The sequence below is a fragment of the Danio rerio genome, chromosome 24 (assembly GCF_049306965.1).
Source record: "Danio rerio strain Tuebingen ecotype United States chromosome 24, GRCz12tu, whole genome shotgun sequence".
NCBI lineage: Eukaryota > Metazoa > Chordata > Actinopteri > Cypriniformes > Danionidae > Danio > Danio rerio.
Genome location: NC_133199.1, coordinates 4,006,330 through 4,024,821, shown reverse-complemented (window position 1 = coordinate 4,024,821; position 18,492 = coordinate 4,006,330). Strand labels below are relative to the sequence as shown.

At 38.2% G+C, this 18,492-nt stretch overlaps 1 protein-coding gene across 7 annotated transcripts in view; it reads left to right on the top strand.

Annotated features, from left to right (window-relative positions):
• Positions 1-18,492, top strand: part of adarb2 (adenosine deaminase RNA specific B2 (inactive)) — a 597,874-nt gene that overhangs the window by 297,321 nt on the left and 282,061 nt on the right. For 2 of the 7 annotated variants that reach the window (XM_073941375.1, XM_073941374.1), the window contains one exon: positions 17,123-17,222. The exons of the other annotated variants lie outside the window; for them this stretch is intronic. The gene's annotated coding sequence lies outside the window, so the exon portion shown is untranslated. The remainder of the gene's footprint in view (positions 1-17,122; positions 17,223-18,492) is intronic. 7 annotated transcript variants of the gene reach the window in all.

Below are 18,492 nucleotides of genomic sequence, written 5' to 3'. Positions count from 1 at the left end.
ATTTCTCCGCCTCTGCCTGTTCTCCCCCGAATAAATAAAGTAAAATAATAATCTCCAGAGGCGCAGCAGGAGGTGTAGATTGATTTAGCTGAGTGTGGCAGGTCTCTGGTTATCTGCGCGCTGTTCACCCAGGCCAGCGTCAGGATGGGGAAAGTGGGGCAGTGAAGGTTCAGTAATGGAACGGGAGTTTTTATCTTTCCCAGCGAGCTCCATCACGCTCCACCTGCTGGGGATTAGATACCACACCTCTCTGCAAACACTGAGAGATGCACACGACAGAATGCAGAACCGACTTCACACCTTGATTGTTTCTAGCTACATAAACCAGTGGCTGACCTAAAAACAAACAGATTACATGGGAGTTAATTCTAGAGATTTATTGCGTTTTTTTGTTGTTGTTGTTTTTACATTTTAAACATTTTTGCTTCAAGAATAACATACAGGGCAAGGCTATTCAGTTAGTTTGCCATGAGGTGCAGTTCATGAAAAGCATCCCAAATGAGGGGCTGGAGAGTTATGACTTGCAGTATAAGTGATGACATGACAGCATATAGAGCCCATATGTTGTATTTTTGCTCCTTAAGACACCAACGTGGTATTTTTTTACATTGAAATGTTAATATGTTGTATTTTGAAACATAATATCAGTGCATTGTACACTTTTTTTTTTTTTACAAACATCCAAGTGTTGTATTTCAAAGCACAACAAAAGCAGTGCATTGCTTAAGTAGGCTACATTCAGACACATTCATATGTTGTTTTGAACTGCATAACAATTATGAATGCAACAATTATTGATTTTTTATCGTGGTTTCACAGTTATGATGTCTAATGTAAATTTAAGCTCTATATTAGCTCAGTATTTGAATGAACTGTTGTTATCATCTGCATTCATACATACAAAATCATTTTAATAGGTTGTAATAATTCGTCTAGCATATCTTAATGACTACGGACAACTCTCACCGCTACAGCGTGAGATGTTTTCTACTCGGTGCGTCTGGAAGGTGGGAGTGCATCGCTCTGTTTGCGCACGCATATTGGCATATATTCTTACTTTGGAAATAACGAACTTGCACGTGGAAAAGATGGCCTGCTGCTATAGTTAATCCAGTGTGCATGCGTCTTACCCTTGGAGTATAAGCTTGTAACTTTAAACTAGTGCACAGGTGGCATAAGTTTGTTTAGTTGCAGCAGTTTCATTCCGTGTAAAAGAAGTACGGCATTGAGAAGCCTTCACGATTAAGTGTCCAAATGTTTTTTTGGCTGCTCGCGCCACTCGCTTAATGTCAGGTGACTCACGCTCTGTGCAGCCTTCAACTGTAGCTGGTGCTGCATTGAACAGATGCACGTCACTTCAAAGCAGCTGTTTTTCGGCTGAACTAAATGTATTTTCCATGTGTAGAAACTCATAGACTGCTAAAAAATATTGGAAGGAATTTGGGACAACATAAAAAATATATATATTTTTTATTACTCATTCATGCATAGAAATGTATTTTTAATATAGAACTTTTCTGATTTAAAAATAAAATAACCAAAAAAACTAGTATTTCTCATCTCGTGCGCACGGACTTGCTTGGAAAACACTGAAATACATCACATCCGGTCGGCCGGTTGCATATGGTCTAGTCGAAGGAGTTCAAATATTTAACAGCTCAATTCGGATCCAAGTTTTCCGCATACGGAGATGATCAGAACACACAGCTCTCGGACTATTCTCAATCGGAAATGAAGGACTTCCGGTCTGTAGTTTGTCATGTGCAGTGAAAAGCAGGCTTATGTGTGTGTGTGTGTGTGTGTGTGTGTGTGTGTGTGTGTGTGTGTGTGTGTGTGTGTGTGTGTGTGTGTGTGTATATATATATATATATATATATATATATATATATATATATATATATATATATATATATATATATATATATATATATATATATATATATATAAATATATATATATATATATAAAATCAGCTGTTTATTAAGATTATAAAATCAGCATCTGTTTATCTTACATAGCGCTTCATCTAAGTGAAGATGAAAAACTAAGTCTGTAAAAGTTGACCATCAATCCATGCTTAATGTGCAAGAAGTAGGAGGCAGACATGGATAAAAAAATGTATTGGTGTTGCAAAGTCAATAGTTATTTTGATAATAGAGAGTCCATCATATCATTTTAGCAGCGTTCTATTGTATTCTCAGACTGCCACTGTACAATTGCTTCATCCATGCACTATTACATAGATTACCTAGGGCTATTAACCCCAAAGAGAATATGATCGTCTCCCATTCCACGCTGGTACTGGCTTTGGCTATGATAACAGTTATTATAAGAGAGGGACTGGTGGGGGATATTATAGCCAGACACTTAAATGTTATTACACAGACATATTTGACTGTATTTTATAGCACAATGTGTTCACAGGGGAGCATGTGCTATTTTTTAAATACGTATCTAGAGTAACATTACATCTGCAAGATAACAGATGAATGCTCAGCACACAACTGTCAAATTAAATAACATGTGTAGACTAAGGTGTAACTGAGTGCAACTGAGGCAGCTGGTAATAAATAAACAATAAGGGACGAGAGGCTGAAAACAATATCGCAAATATAGTTATAGTTAGTTAGAAAGGTGTTATTTGCAGTAATAGAAAATCATTAAATTACATCTAAAAAAAAAGGTTCCTAATAATAAATTGACAGAAAAGACTGGAACAGTTATATGCTTTAATTATATGTTTTTACATTTAACACAGTCTCTTATATATGTCCTCACATACATGGATCTGCTTATCTTACATGCTACCCCTGGTAGACGATACTCAATCACAGTATTCAACATTTGAAGTGAATCAAAAACGTGTTTTAAAATTATCCTTAGAAAAGTATGGGTGTTGTTCAATAGTTTTAGGATAAATTTGATGAAAGGTAATGATCACTTCAAATTTTACATATTGTAACAAAACCTTATGAGACATCTGAATTGTCTAAGCCAGGGGTGTCCAAACTCGGTCCAGGAGTGATGGTGTCCTGGAGAGTTCAGCTCCAACCCTAATCCAAAACACCTAATCAGCTAATCAAGCTCTTACTAGTGTGTTGAAGCAAGTTAAAGCTAAACTCAGCAGGACATCAGCTCTCTTGGACCGAGTTTGGACACCCCTGGTCTAAGCTAATTGAGTAAATTAAAGATGTAAAAAAGACTGACTGACTAAAACTTTCCTTCTTTTAGATTCAGACAAAACAGAGATATTACTTATTGGGCCAAAATTCTGCACACAGCACATCTCACAACTGCGTTTAGAGGGATACAATGTTAGTTTTAGCTATACTGTAAAAGATCCGGGTGTGATATTAGACAGGAGCTTAACTTTTGAAAGTCATATCTCCTATGTCACAAAAACAGCCTTCTTTTATCTGAGAAATACTACTAAACTAAAAAGCATGCTTTCTATCTCAGACACAGAAAAGCTAGTTCATGCTTTTATGACTTCTAGACTGGATTACTCTAACGACTCATACGCGCGGGCCGTCAGTGTCAAGGCTTCCCATTCACTTTGAATGGGTGACGTAAGGTCTTGCCGAACTGCATTGTGGATCCGTGAAGTGGCTTTGCTTGCTGCAGAAGTTGGGACTTTCTCAACTTCTCAAGCACCAAAGGAGTCGTCAGCCAATCAGATCGCTTTATGCAAATACACTAGCTCAGACAGATTGCTGACTGATTTCATTGGCTTACGCTGCAATGATGAACGCGTCAGCCCCAACTTTAGGCATGCCCTCTGTCAAGCGTTGACGCTGAAGTCAGTGGTTGTGGTCGCCTTTCTTGGTTCTTATTTCCTGTTAGTAATTCTGTTTGTTAATATCACACATTCATCATCAATTCTCATTCATCACTTGGTTACTTTATTCTTATTAACTTTAAAAGTGCTGCAGTGTGACTTTAGGACTCATCAGTGTGGAACCAAAACCTCTTCATTCACCTGTTTAGAAATAATATTCATATTAATAATAATGGGGCAGGGCAGTGGCGCAGTGGGTAGCCTAATCGCCTCACAGCAAGAAGGTAGCTGGTTCGAGCCCTGGCTGGGTCAGTTGGCATTTCTGTGTGGAGTTTGCATGTTCTCCCTTTGTATGCGTGGCTTTCCTCCGGGTGCTCCTGTTTCCCCCGCAGGTGCAAAAACATGCGGTACAGGTGAACTGGGAAGGCTAAGTTGTCCGTAGCGTATGCGTGTGAATGAGTGTTTATGGATGTTTCCCAGTGATGGGTTGCAGCTGGAAGGGTATCAGCTGTGTAAAACTTATGTTGGAATAGTTGGCGGTTCATTCCACTGTAGAGACCCCAGATTAAGAAGGGAACTAAGCTGAAAAGAAATTGAATGAATGGACGAATAATAATAATAATAATCATAATAAAATAAAGTGACCCAGATGACTATTCCATTCCAAATCAACAGGAGAAAAATAAGTATAATGTTTAACATTGTAATGCATAATATCAGACATAAACATGTAAACATGCACATGATGCAATAAATAAATAATAAATTTTATAATTTTTATTATCTGGCTATAAAGTTTGTCAAAATATTTGGCTTTTTAATTAATTGATTTATTTATTTGTTTTGAATCACCTAGTTACATATTTTAAGACATTAACTTGCATTTTAGAAATAGAAGTTAGAATCTATTCATAATGTGTCAAGTCTTCGAACAACACTTAAACACAACACAAAACCACAACATACAGTCTAAGATACATTTATAGTAGAAAAGTCGGAGTAGGAGACAGTGCGAGTGGGAGTGTGTGAGATGTGTAGAGGTTTATAGGAGGAGACACATAGCCTGCGGGTGATTTGTTTAACTTTGAAAGGTTCTTTGGTTTGTGCTAAATTTGCTGCGAGCTACACGGTAGCAGATCATCTAACTCTTTTTCCCAAGTGGCACCAGCTAACAGTGCCTGGTTCCTGTGCGTGGGTAAAGGAAGAGCCCCATGAGGGAGCAGACGACAGCTCTCGTTTGGTTCGCTCTGGCCTCCAGTCGCACAAAACAAATGGAATAAACACACATTCCCATGTACACTCCAACCTCTCGTGCTCGGCTTTATAGCTACAGTCAAACTTATGGCTGATTGGTTCCTTTTTGGCAGTGAAATAAAGTCATTTCTATAGGATAGGGGTGAGGGGTGAACGTTTTAGAAGTTTTCTGTTTTCAGTTGTTAGTGGTTTTTGTAGATAAATGTATGTACTTTTTTTGTGAAGGAAAGGTGTACACTTTTGAGTGTGTAACAGAAGAGTATGCAAGCTTTGGGACATACATTCCTCATTAACCAGATCGTTTTGTTGATTAGTTAACATTGTTTCCTCAGTCAGTCATCTCGTCTTATCATCCACATTTCTTTCATATGTTATTACCTTACTTATTGGAGAAGCAGCAGCAGGATAATCTGCCATTCACAAGTCTTTCATCCGGAGAAATCTCCTCAGGTCTTTGGATAATTATGCATTCAGAAGTTAATGTCCAAACACGTCTTCATATGAGTTGACATTGTTGTTCTAGATAATTACAACATGGAAAAAATGATTTAAATATTTTCCGTTTGGCTAGATATTAATTAACAGTCATCAAAACAACTTTACCGAAGCCTTATTACTTGACGGTTGGTCTCAGGTGTCTGCCATGTTTGTAGTTTATTTATAATTTTCACCTGAGTTTGTAGTTTTGATCAAATTCACTTCCAACGTGCAATGTATTGTGGACTTTAACACTTCTACACTTCAAATTATTACCGGAAACTGTAGACCAGGGGTCTCAAACTCGCGGCCCGCGGGCCATTTGCGGCCCTCAGTGCAATATTTTGTGGCCCGCGCCGACCGCTGTACACTGACAGAATCAGCAGAGCGGGGAGAGAGAGCGCTCCCCGCTCCGCTGATTCTATCCGTACACAGCGGTCACTGGCATTCCCCGCCCGCCGTGTAAACAAAGGGGCGGGGATGCCGGTGACGTCACCACGCACCCCGCCCCTTTGTTAGATGCTGTGACGGGCGGTAAGTGTTAGGAGAGAACTCGCGCCGGCCAGAACCAAGGTAAGCTGTTCCCGCCCCTGCCTGCCACTTAGCTACCTATCTGCAGCCTGCCACCTACCTAGCTACAGCCTGCATCTTATATATATTATAGGTAGATACAGACTGGTACAGACTGATGTGACTGGAGTGGGGTGGGGGTGTTTTATTTATACATATATACGCCTTTTTTTTTAGGTGAGGGAATGGAAGTTTTGAGTGAGTTCCCCCACTTTTTTCTGTGTGAGAAGTTATTCTCCACCTTGAACTTCAATAAGTCAAAGTACAGGTCTAGACTTAATGATGATCATCTTCAAGCCATACTGAGGGTCTCAACTGCTTCCGCTCTAAAGCCAAATGTGGTTCAGATTTGTGAGAAGAAGCGCTGTCAAGTCTCTGGCAGCAAGGAGTAGGCAAAAGATGCCATGTTCAGAAGAACTGTTCATAATCTTCACTCAATGTTCTATTAATGTTCAGGACAGTTCATGTTCAGAAGAAATAATTAAAACTGTTAATAATGACATTTGAGGACTTTTTTTTGGTGAAATCCCTTATGCGGCCCAGCCTCACCCAGACTTTGCCTCCTGCGGCCCCCAGGTAAATTGAGTTTGAGACCCCTGCTGTAGACCATCCAGGAACCTTTGGCATACTCTTTTCAGCATACTACGATTTGGGAGTTGGGACACACTCATTCTATTTTCGAATACTATTTAGCATGGATAGTTTGTAAATTGTGACACAGCATTTGACATCAAAATTTCAGTCAATGACACCAGATATCAGTCATGAATCAGCATCTTCAAAATATATTTTTGACAACCTCGAAAGAAAACAGTCGAGTAAAGAAGGCCGAAAGTGAAGTATGGAGTTAGCAGGCAGGTAGACTTACAGAAAAATGTGACGGGGATTACGCTTATGTGGAGATGATGCGCTTTTAAAGAGCCCAAATCTCTACTTGTCAGTCTGCACAGCTGGAGGGAGACTCCTCCTTGGGGCTGATGAGGAAAAATAAATGCAGATCGGGCACCATCCTCTTGGATAATCCATACCAAGCACTAATCTGCTGAAGTGTGCTTCAAAATCACCTGGGCGCACTTCTCCTACACGTCATTGCAAAAAGCAGAACGTATAGAAAAGGCTAATCTAACCAAAGAGAGTCAGATATGAGGAAACGCATGTCTTCGGATTTCTTTTTATTCTCACGCTGAATCATTACACCTGTCGGCCAGCGCTGACGCTCCGCCTGAATAAGTGGCCATTGCTGAAAGCACCATATTTTGAAAAGCCTGGATGGGTTGTTTCACTGAAGTGTATAGATCTGAAGCTTTTATATTAACCCCTTGAAATCAAAGGCACAGACTGTGGCGTTTCACTAACGCTCCCTATTTGAAGCAAACGACACCTCTATTCATAATTTAGCTGCACTCCATCGAATGAGCGGCCCAGAGCTCTTCAGTCATATTTCAGCTCGCACAAAGTAATGCATTTTGACAAGTAAATTGCTCGCCTTTTTCGCTGATAGCGTCGCACATAAATTATGAATTTTGAGTAATAGCTACAGGAATAATACACACACTATAGACTAATGCAGATCACACACTTATAATTGATGAGGAGGCATTACTGTTGTAATTTATGGGTGAAACTTTGTTGCAGGAGTAGGAGTAAACAAATCAACTTTTTTTTTTCTTTGGTTGTTTGTTTTCGTTTTATAGACTCTTTTAGAAGTGAACAGTTCAGCCAGTTCCCTGATGGAAATTACAGTTACAGCTAGAGGATTTTCTAACTGATTGTTTATGGTATTTTTATATGCACTATGCTTCAAAATCAGAAAGTTCACACGGGGCTTCAGCGTCAACGCTTGAGGGCGTGTCTGAAGTTGGAGCTGATGCAATTGTCATGGCAGCGTCAGCCAATGAAACAAGTTCGCAATCGGTTACTGTCTGAGCTGGGGAATTTGCATAAAGTGATCTGATTGGCTGATGCTTCCGTTGGTGCTTGAAAAGTTGAGAAATTCTGTAGCAAGCAATGCCGCTTAAACAGCGCCAACAGACACACAATTCTGTTCGACAACGCTTGACATCACACATTCAAAGTAAATGGGAAGAGTTGATGCTGATGCCCCTTGTGAATGGGGCGTAACAGTAAATTATAACATTCATCGGCATTATAGTGTTTAAAATGATTACTTTGTATTGGACAATGTGGTTGGCAAGTTCCATTTTCTACCAGTAAAACTCAAAAGTCGTGTCTGTTAATATTATTTACCGGTATTACCATTCAACACAGACTCATTATGAAAACGCACCCCCGTATACATTTCTGGAGCACGTGAAATATGTAGCCAGAGCTATGTATGCCTGCGTTTCGTCTTAAAAACAAAAGCTGTGAGGTGGTATGATGCGGCCAACGGCTTTTGTTTTTTTTCGCTCTACCAGCTGACGACTTACCTCCTTTTGGATGGCTTTTCAGCTGTTACCAGTTTGCCCAGTAGCTCGCCATGTACTTTGGCGGACTTGAGACGCAGAGAGGTTTTGACCGGGACGACGATTTTTCCGGAACAGCTCCAGAAAGCAGGCAACACAAAAACAAAAGGCTAAAAATAAAATAAACAAGTAATTAACAGCGTGGGAACGTGGTAAGATCTGAAAACATGGTAAAAATCATGTGAGGGCTTTTTTTTTCTTGCAGTGCTTTTGAAAACACTATCAGTTGGGTTTAGGGAAGAGGGTGGTTATTCAGTCAACAGTGGCCTATGGTAATTTTACGCGAGGACAGCAGGTACAAAAAGCACTTTTCAGAGAAATTTAAGATCTGAAAAAGCGTACACAGCAGCCTCTGGTGGATTAGGGTCCATTAGTTAATGTTATTTAATGCTATTATGGTAACATTAACTAAGTATGAATAATATTGTAAAGCATTTATTTATCATAGTTCAGTGTTAACTAATGCATTAATAGAATCCAAAGCTGTGCTTGTTAACATTACTTAATGCACAGTTAACATGAACTAACTTTATTTTATTATTTGATCTATTTTTTTCCTTTATTAACTTGAATAACATTAACTAACGTTAACAAACATGAATAAAGACAGTAATAAATGTATTACTAATAGCTTGTTAGTGTCAGTAAATACATTAACTAATTGACCATTATGGACCATAAGTGTTACTATTGCTTACGTATTATTATAGCTTAATACATTACAGAAAATCAATAAAAATTACATTTTACAAGCAATTATATACAGAAAGTATAGACCACTATATTAAATTTATTCTTGTTCATATGGCACTGTATTTTGAAAAGTGTTGCTCCATGAAATGTCTGAAAATATTGCATCTAATCCTTTTCATCTGTGATAAAGTACACAAAGACTGCGCCAAGATCTCAATTGGAAGCAGAAAGTGTCTGATGATACATCTCGATATTTACCTTCTCTCTGACCACCAGCAGCAAGTCTTGACTATCAATCTGTTGAGATTTGTGGGTAAAACTTTATGTAGCAGCACAGGAACACGTTATAACAATTTTTTCAGGACATATTGTGACAATTTCAAGCTGAAAGACATCAAATGTAAGCAAAACCAACAACAGACATTGCAGCAACAGACATTTTCTTGATGTGTCTGAAACTGTTGGTTCAGGGATGTAGCGTATCGTTGATCAGATAGCACATTTTGTTTTGATTGGTCTAATAGCCCTTCTTTGCCCTTATTGGTCAGATGGCTCATTCTGCTGTGATCGATCTGTTGAGCCCACTCTGTTCTGATTGGTCAGGCTTAGTCTTTTGTGATTGGTCTGATCAAGCTTAGTCTTTTTTGATTGGTCTGTTGGCCCTATGTTGCTCCAATTGATTAGATGGCTCAATCTTTTGTGACTGGTATGATGCTACTCTGCTTTGATTGGTCAGAAAGTCTAATCTCTTGTGGTTGGTCTCATAACTCAACTCTGTTCTGATTGGACAGGTGGCCCAGTGTGTTGTAATCGGTCTGATGGTCCTACTCTGCTCTAATTAGTCAGATAGTTCAGTCTGTTATAATTGGTCGGAAAGTCCTGATTAGACTTAGTCTATTGTGATTGCTCTGTTGGCCCTACTTTTCTCTAATTGTTCTGATGGCCCAGTCTGTTGTGATTGATCTTATTGTCCTACTCCGCTCTGAGTTGATCCGTTGACCCAGTCTCTTGTAATTGATAACTGAACTCTGCTTTGATTGGCCAGATGACTCAGTGTGTTGTGATTGGTCTGATGGTCCTACTCTGCTCTGATTGTTCAGATGACCCAGTCTGTTGTAATTGGTCTGATAACCCCACTCTGCTCTGATTGGTCAGTGAGTCCATTTTGATGTGATTAATCTGATAGCCCTTATCAGACCCAACTCTGCTCTGATTGGTAAAATGGTTCAGTCTGCTGTGATTGGCTAGATTGTTCAGATTGGTCTGATGGTCCTACTCTGCTCTGATTAGTCAGACGATCCAGTCTGTTGTATTTGGTCTGATAACCCAACTCTGCTCTGATTGGTCTGAGGGTCCTACTCTGCTCTAATTGGTCAGGTGACCCAGTGTGTTGTGATTGATCTGATGACCCAACTCTGCTCTGATTGGTAAATGGTCCAGTCTGCTGTGATTGGCTAGATTGTTCAGATTGGTCTGATGGTCCTACTCTGCTCTGATTGGTCAGATGACCCAGTCTGTTGTGATTGGTCTGATAACCCAACTCTGCTCTGATTGGTCAGACGGCCCAGTCTGCTGTGATTAGCCAGATGCCTCAATCTATTGTGATGGGTCTGGTGGTCCTACTCTGCCCTGATTAATCAGATGACCCAGTTATTTGGGATTGGTTTGATAACCCCACTCTGCTCTGATTGGCTAGATGGTCCTGTTGTGTTTGGTCCACTGCTTACAGCATGTGTCTGAATGAAAACTTTCATTATTATAAATCAATTACATTCCTTCCTAAGCATTTGTAAACATGAATATATGATAAGTAATTATACCATTAGTTCTCATACATAAAAACATGAATGCTAAGGGGATTTGCTTTGGTAGCCAACAAATATGATGACATCAACAACACAAGCTCAATACTTCTAGGTGTCAAGATTCAAGGTGTTCTTTCACTTATTAAACAACCTATATTTGCCAAAGAATAACTATTAAACCTCTATAGGCACTCTTCAGTCTGTGACCTCTGTCTTTGCCCATTCTGATCCTGTTCTTTGATTCATTTATCCAACCAGCCAACTTACCCATGCTGATAGCACACCTGGGAATGACAAAAGCGAGCCTGCGTGTCCTCCAAGCACCACGCAAGAGAAAAAAACACAGCGGACAGTGATTGAAAAGTGTCAGCGACACAAGGGTTTTGTTTTTCTTGGCTGGAACAGCTTGTTGTCTCAGAGTGACAGATGACAAGCCGTTCGCGAGGTAACGATGATTGCGGCAGGAATAATGAAGGGCACGCTGACAGAGAGCGTGATTACATTTAGATCTCTATCTCCCCTGCCAATAAACCAACACGGCTGCTCTTTACCTGCTGGGATTAATTAAATCAAAGATAAAGATAATAAAGGTAATTGCAACTGCCGTCATCATGGTTCATAGTCGGATTCATGCTCCTGCTGTTTACACACACACATACACAGAGAGAGACAGGTGTGTAAGCAGCAGCACAAAACACACAGGCATAAGTGATTCTTCAGTTACAGACACTACTGTTTAAGACATTGATTTATTTTTTATGAAAACTAACATTTTTATATACAGCAGGGAAAATAAGTACAGAACACGCTATAAGAGCCAAAACTTATTGAAAAGCAAAAAATATTGTACTAAGTAATTTAATTCTTAAATATAGAGTATATGCTGATGTCACTTCCGGGAAGGAAGAAGTCGTGTCATGAAGATGGAAGCAAGACAGTTTTTTGACCGTGTAATATAGTTCAGTTATGTTGTTATTAAACATTTTCGAAACGACAGCACTGGACTGTCTTATGTTGCTCGCGTTCAAATCCAGCTTATCCAAAGAAAGAAACAAGACAAAAAGAGGCGGATTGATGGCACATGCTGAAGGTCTGCATTCAGGGGGAGCCGCGGGACCCGACCAGATTTCTGGAAATAAATTTCCGAATAAAGCGCGGGAGCGGTCGGCAACTGGTTTAATTTTAGATGGGGACGGGCGCCTAACAATATCGCTCCCGACTCCAGTGCAAGCAAGCACGCGTATTTATGTGTGTGAGAAAGCGTGATGCTGCGTTTAGCTTGTTTGTTGCTGTGTGAGTGCGCGCGTGAATGAGAGAGAGAGCTCTGTGCTGTCTTTGTGTGTGTGCTTTTTGCTTGTGTGTATGTGTGTTTGTGTTTACAGACAGCTTGTTATAGGTTGTCTGGACTCCGTATAGCTGGGTGGTTTGCAGTTTTGTCATAAATAAATAAATAAATAACAGCCGACACTGTGGCGCAGTGGGTACCACTGTCACTTCAGAGCAAGAAGGTCACTGGTTTGAGTCCCTGTTGGATCAGTTGGCATTTCTGTGTGGAGTTTGCATATTCTCCCTGTGTTGGCGTAGGTTTCTTCCAGGTGCTCGGGTTTTCCCCACAGTCCAAAGACATGCGCTATAGGTCAATTGCATAAACTAAATTGACCGTAGTGTATGAGTGTGTGTGTGAATGAGTGTGTATGGTTGTTAGGTGGAGGGACATCTGCTGTGTAAAACATTGGCTTCATTCTGCTGTGGCAACCTCTGAAATAATCAAATGGAAATGAATGAATTAATGTTTAATCAAGTTTTACTTAATGAAAATTAGTTATTTAGAATTAGTATTTTAGGCATTTTACTTGACTCTTAGTTTATTTTGTTTAGCAAAACAAGATGCTGTGATTTAAGGCAAATTGTCAAGTTGTTTGAGTTGATTGCCTTCTGAATCTACCATCTAATAGCATTGCGAGACTGAACAGTAGGATCTTTCAGTTATGGTTTTCCAGGAGAGAAAAAAAATGTCCACATTTATTTATGTACAGCTAAAAAAAAAGTTGTTTATTTATTTATTTTGTAAATGACATCAAAATAAAAAGTTTATTAACATTAATGCCACTTAGATCACAATTTTAAACTTAAAAAAAATATTTAAATCAACTATTAATACTTATAAAAGCTAATGTTCTACTGTTATTGCCTTTCTGTTAACTCTTGTGTCCTGTTCAAATTGACTACTTTTTCGTTATGTTTGTGGCTGTTTTTGCCTCATACACATCCATTATAACAATTTTTTTTTAATTGCAAAGGCTTGACAACATCTAATCCTGCATTTTTGATTGTTGGTACAATTTGTAATTTTTACTGTTGATGATTAGTTGGCAGCATTAACCCTTCAGACAGGCCTGTGCAAAAAAAAAAAAGATTCTGGCTTTTATATGGAGTTCTATGGAGTAAAACAGTAAATTATAGTGTGTGTGAGTACATACTCTTACTATGTTTACTATATTCCTAGAGCTGAGATGCTTATTTTGATTTTCTCAAACATATCAAGTGTCTAAAGGTCTCTCTTACACTCCAGAGTACACTTTTTCTAGAGTTGAAAATTTCCAAAGCGTTTTCCCAAACGTCAAAATAAGGTGTCACCAAAAGTTGTTCCATTTGCTGAAACACAGGAAGTTGTGGCCAATTTAAGACCCAAATTGATGAAAACACCCCTAACAGCACAAAAGGGTTAATAAGAATTTATAAAAGCTGCGTTCGTGATTATGAATAAATTAGTAAAATACTTATAAAAATACCTTCAGATGGAGTATCGCAAGTCACTCCACAGGACATTAATTGTCTCGAAAATGTCATATTTATGGAGGGAGAGGGAAATAATACACTTTTCACTGAAGATTTCTTTTGATTTTGGTGTAAAATGCACCAAGCCGGACATGTTTTCAAGGGATTCACCCGTAATAATGCATTATGTCCTGATCACTGTTCATTATGGATTGTTAGAGCAGATAAAGAAGTCGGTGCATAGTGCAGTGTTTCATCCCTGAGCCATCATCCACAAAATCTCAAGACTTCTGACTCCGCATCAAAGCCTTTTGTTATGAAAGAGGTGGAAAATTGCAGAGCATCATCCGATATGAAACAGGAAAGGATATCATCCCTGTGATCTTCAGCCCACGGAGACCCACAGCCATAAACTGCATAATGATCATATTATAGGCGTCATAAAGCTCTGTTTTTGTAGTCCCGCGAAGCTCGTTAGAGAGAGATATCAAACTTAAAGCATTACCCTTGAATAACTTTGGCTTCAGAACTTCATTTCTTTATTCTCCGGCTCGTTCACATCTTCGCTGTGGCTGTGAGCTATTGGAATGATCCTTTTAATGTGAGCATTTTCATCCATTACTGCTCTTTTATACTCATTTAATGCAAAAAATGACTTTTAGCGTTAATCGACCAATGAGCCAGATGAGTACTGTGGTTCTTTGAGATCTGGATGGTCTCTCTGTTGTCTTGTGTTCTTTAGTTTTTTAAAGTTTTTCTTTTAGAGATTGATCAAAGCATTGATGTCTTTGACCACTACAATGTCTGCTTTCACCCTCAAACACTGCAGTTGTATGTGAGGCCTAGAAGGGTTTGGTTGATGTTGAAAGTTTGAGGGGGTTTTTGTGCTGTGAAAGTAAATACACTGTAAAAAATATATCTGTTAAATAGCAGTTTCTGTATTTTGTGTATTTTTGTGGGTTTTATCTTTGCGCTGTCGACTTTTGATGTTGAAAATTCAGCTCTACAGTTTAATAAAGTGACTTCATTGACATTTTAGTTGTTTGAAATAATATAATGTATAAGAAATAATGTATAATATAGTAATATATAGAGAAATAATTAATACAGTTACAGAAAATGTACTGGAAGCTTATACAAGTAAGCATGGGATGATAACCGTGTTCAAGGTATACCGCGGTTTTGAAAAGCCAAGGTTTTAAAACCGTCAAGATTTTCTGTAATACCGTTCCTAAGATATAAATTAGGGCTGTGCAATTAATCGAAAATCTGGTTTCGATTTTGATTTTGGCTTCTAACGATTATGAAACCCCATTAATCGAGATAAACGATTATGCCATCATATACCGCCCCTTTAGAGTTGTACACATTTATTGCTCTGCAAAGCTCAGTTCCACGTAAAAATGACTAAAAGCATGTGCTGTAATGTAAAGTTTGCAGCATGGGATGCGCATCATTCATATTTTTAAAAGCGCGAAAGAGCACATGCTGTTGTGTGTGTGCGCACCGCGCTTAGCCTCGGACAGGTAGTGTGTGTGTGTGTGTGCGCCGCGCTTAAGCCTGGTTTATACTTCTGCGTCAAGTGACCGGCGTCACTCACGGCGCAGGAAACGTGTGTAGCTGTGCATTTATACTTCTGTCTCTGTCTATCTGCATTAACACTTCCGAAACACTAGTTGGCAGTGAGGTGTAAATGTTCCTCTGTGTCGAGTTTCTTTGCTGCTGTTTTGCTTTTCCTGAACACTTCCTGGATGTACAAGTGGCTCAAACTCGCTTATTTTGAGGCAGGAACCGGCGGACGTGCAACAACTTTAACTATGAGGTAAACACAAAACAAAACTCTCCATCTGGAGCTCCTTCACGGGACTCCACACTAGTAAACAATCGCTCCATTGGGCTAGCGCCACTCGCGCGGCTCTCGGTCCCGCCCAGACCCGTCAGCGCTACCAAGCCGACCAATCACAGAGCTTGCGCTACGCGTCGTTGCGACGTGTATTTACATTTTTTGAGAGGTGCCACGGCGAAGGGCTATGCGTCAGCGCCGTAGCATACGCCGACGTTTGACGCAGAAGTATAAATCAGCCTTCAGACAGGCTCGGGGACGAGCAGAGCACACACATCTAACGCCATCTTGATGTGAGCGCTTTATTGGTCAAATACATGCACATTTGTGTCAGAGCGCGGTGTTCAGTGATTATTCATATTAACCCTCGTTTGTGTGAAAAACAAACAAGTTGAGAATCAAAAGACACGTGAAAGAGAAACCATATCAGAGCTGCACTATTCTTAAAGTGACAGCGTTTCTTTTATCTTTGCTATGATGACAGCACATCATATTTTACCAGATATTTTTCAAGATACTAGTATTCAGCTTAAAGTGACATTCAAATGCTTAATAGGGGTAAATAGGCAAATCATTGTATAACAGGAGTTTCTTCTGCAGACGAGCAAAAATATATATTGCTCGAGGGGCCTAATAATATTGAACTATTAAAATAGGTTTCAAAATATTTAAACCTGCTTTTATTCTAGCCGAAATAAAACAAATAAGCCTTTCCTCAGAAGAGAAAATAGTGTAGGAAATACTGTGAACAATTCCTCTGTTAAACATCATTTGGGAAATATTGATATATAAAAATAAATTAACTGAAGGGGGAATAATTTTGACTTCAACTGATAATCATTTTGAATAATCGCGATTACAATTATAACCAAAATAATCCTGATTATGATTTTTCCCATAATCGAGCAGCCCTATAAATAAGATTTTTTATTTCCTTTTTATTGTTTTTAGGGCAGCAGTATCTCTAGCAGAAATGATTTCCAAGGATGCCGTTTTAAATTGTAAAAATAATAAGTGTTTTTGAAACTAATGAAGACAGCAGAAGCAGCTGCGTCGAACTACACTACGCACAATACACTTCGCTATGGACTACAACTCCCATAAATAGTCTTAAAGCAGTCACTTTTAATCAGCTTCACGTTGCTGCTGGGTGCGATATGAAAGCTCTAATCTGTTAACATGACACCGAAAAAAACGCAGCTGCTTACGCTTGCGGTGTGAAACAGGCTTTAGATTGGTATTAACCTAATTGTAGACCTCCAAAACAAAATTAGGAACCTTTTAAAATTGTAATATGGCCACAAATTGATCATTCAGAATAAATTCTGGACTGTTCCACGGAAAATTATAATTCTCAGTTTTGATACCACGCTGATCCATTTCCTTTTTATTTTGCCTGGGAGAAACACTGGGGCTACTAAAGAGATCTCATTTGTGATTTTTTTTCCTGTTCCGCCAGATAAGCCTCACAGTAGACTGGACCAGCGGTGGGCTTGAGTGTCTGCTTGTGTTGAGATTACCCTCTAATGACACTTCAAATCCCCCTCCATGAGCCCGAGGTGATGTAATACCAAAACAAAGCTCAGATCCGAACACCTGCTGATTTTCGTTTTTCACAACTTAAGAGCTGCTTTCTTCTTCGATAAACTGCAGCGCCGCGTGTAGGTTATGAGATCTGTTTGTTGCCACATACTTGACAATATTTATCAAAACCAAAACTGTTCAAGATTCTGTCGTCAGCTCCCTTGTGGTTTGCTTGGCATTTGTTGAGAAAGTTTGGGCCATATGGGGGATTTACATGCGCTTTCTATTGTTTTCATTAGCATACGGACCATATGGGTTTTGACACATTAGCAGATATTTGATGGCCAGCATATTAGTGTGGAAAACACAGAGGTGATGACTAGTGAGAAAAAAAAACAGTCTGTTCGTCTTGCGTACGTGTGTCGGACTTATCTAACTTCCTCATACTTGATTAATTTATGGGATCGATTCTGAAACTCTTCAAAGAGAAGTCAGTAGCTGTCTCCATTTGCTGTACATTTAATCTTAATGCAGTCAAGGAAAAACACTTCAGATATTAAAACAGATTATTTGGGATTTGTCTTATGGTGTTGACCACAAATGGCGGCTTCCTAAATTTCTTTCTCAGATTTCACTCACAATTAATTGCATTAATTACATTGGAAAAAACTTAATTATAAATATATAAATGTATTATTGAAAAAAAATATTATTATTATTATTATTTAAAAACCATTTAAATAATCATAGTAATTATTAGTGTTGCTTATTTATTAATAAATAAATAAATTCATGTTTATTTATTTAATAATAATAATAACAATGGTTAATATTACTTGTTATTTATAATGTTATTTTTACATGTATATAATAATAATACTATAATTATTATTTTTATTACTATTTGAATGAAAATATTTAAGAAATAACAACTTATTATTATTAAAATAAATATTTAAATAATATCAGTTATTATTATTTATTAATACATAAATATATATTTTAACTAAATTCATATTTGTTTATGTATTTAATAAAAATAATAATAGTTATTACTTAAATATTTATTTTTTATATTTTAATATTTATAATTTTTATTATTGTTGTAAATTTTTATTATTTTTTATTAATGTTAAAATCATATATGGATGTGTTTAATAAAAATTTGATAGTTATGATTACTTACATATTTATTTGTAAAATTTAAAAAAAAATTACAACAATACTTATTATAATAATTATTATTATTTATATTACTTATAAAACAAATATTTTAGAAATATTATTTATAATAATGATCATAAT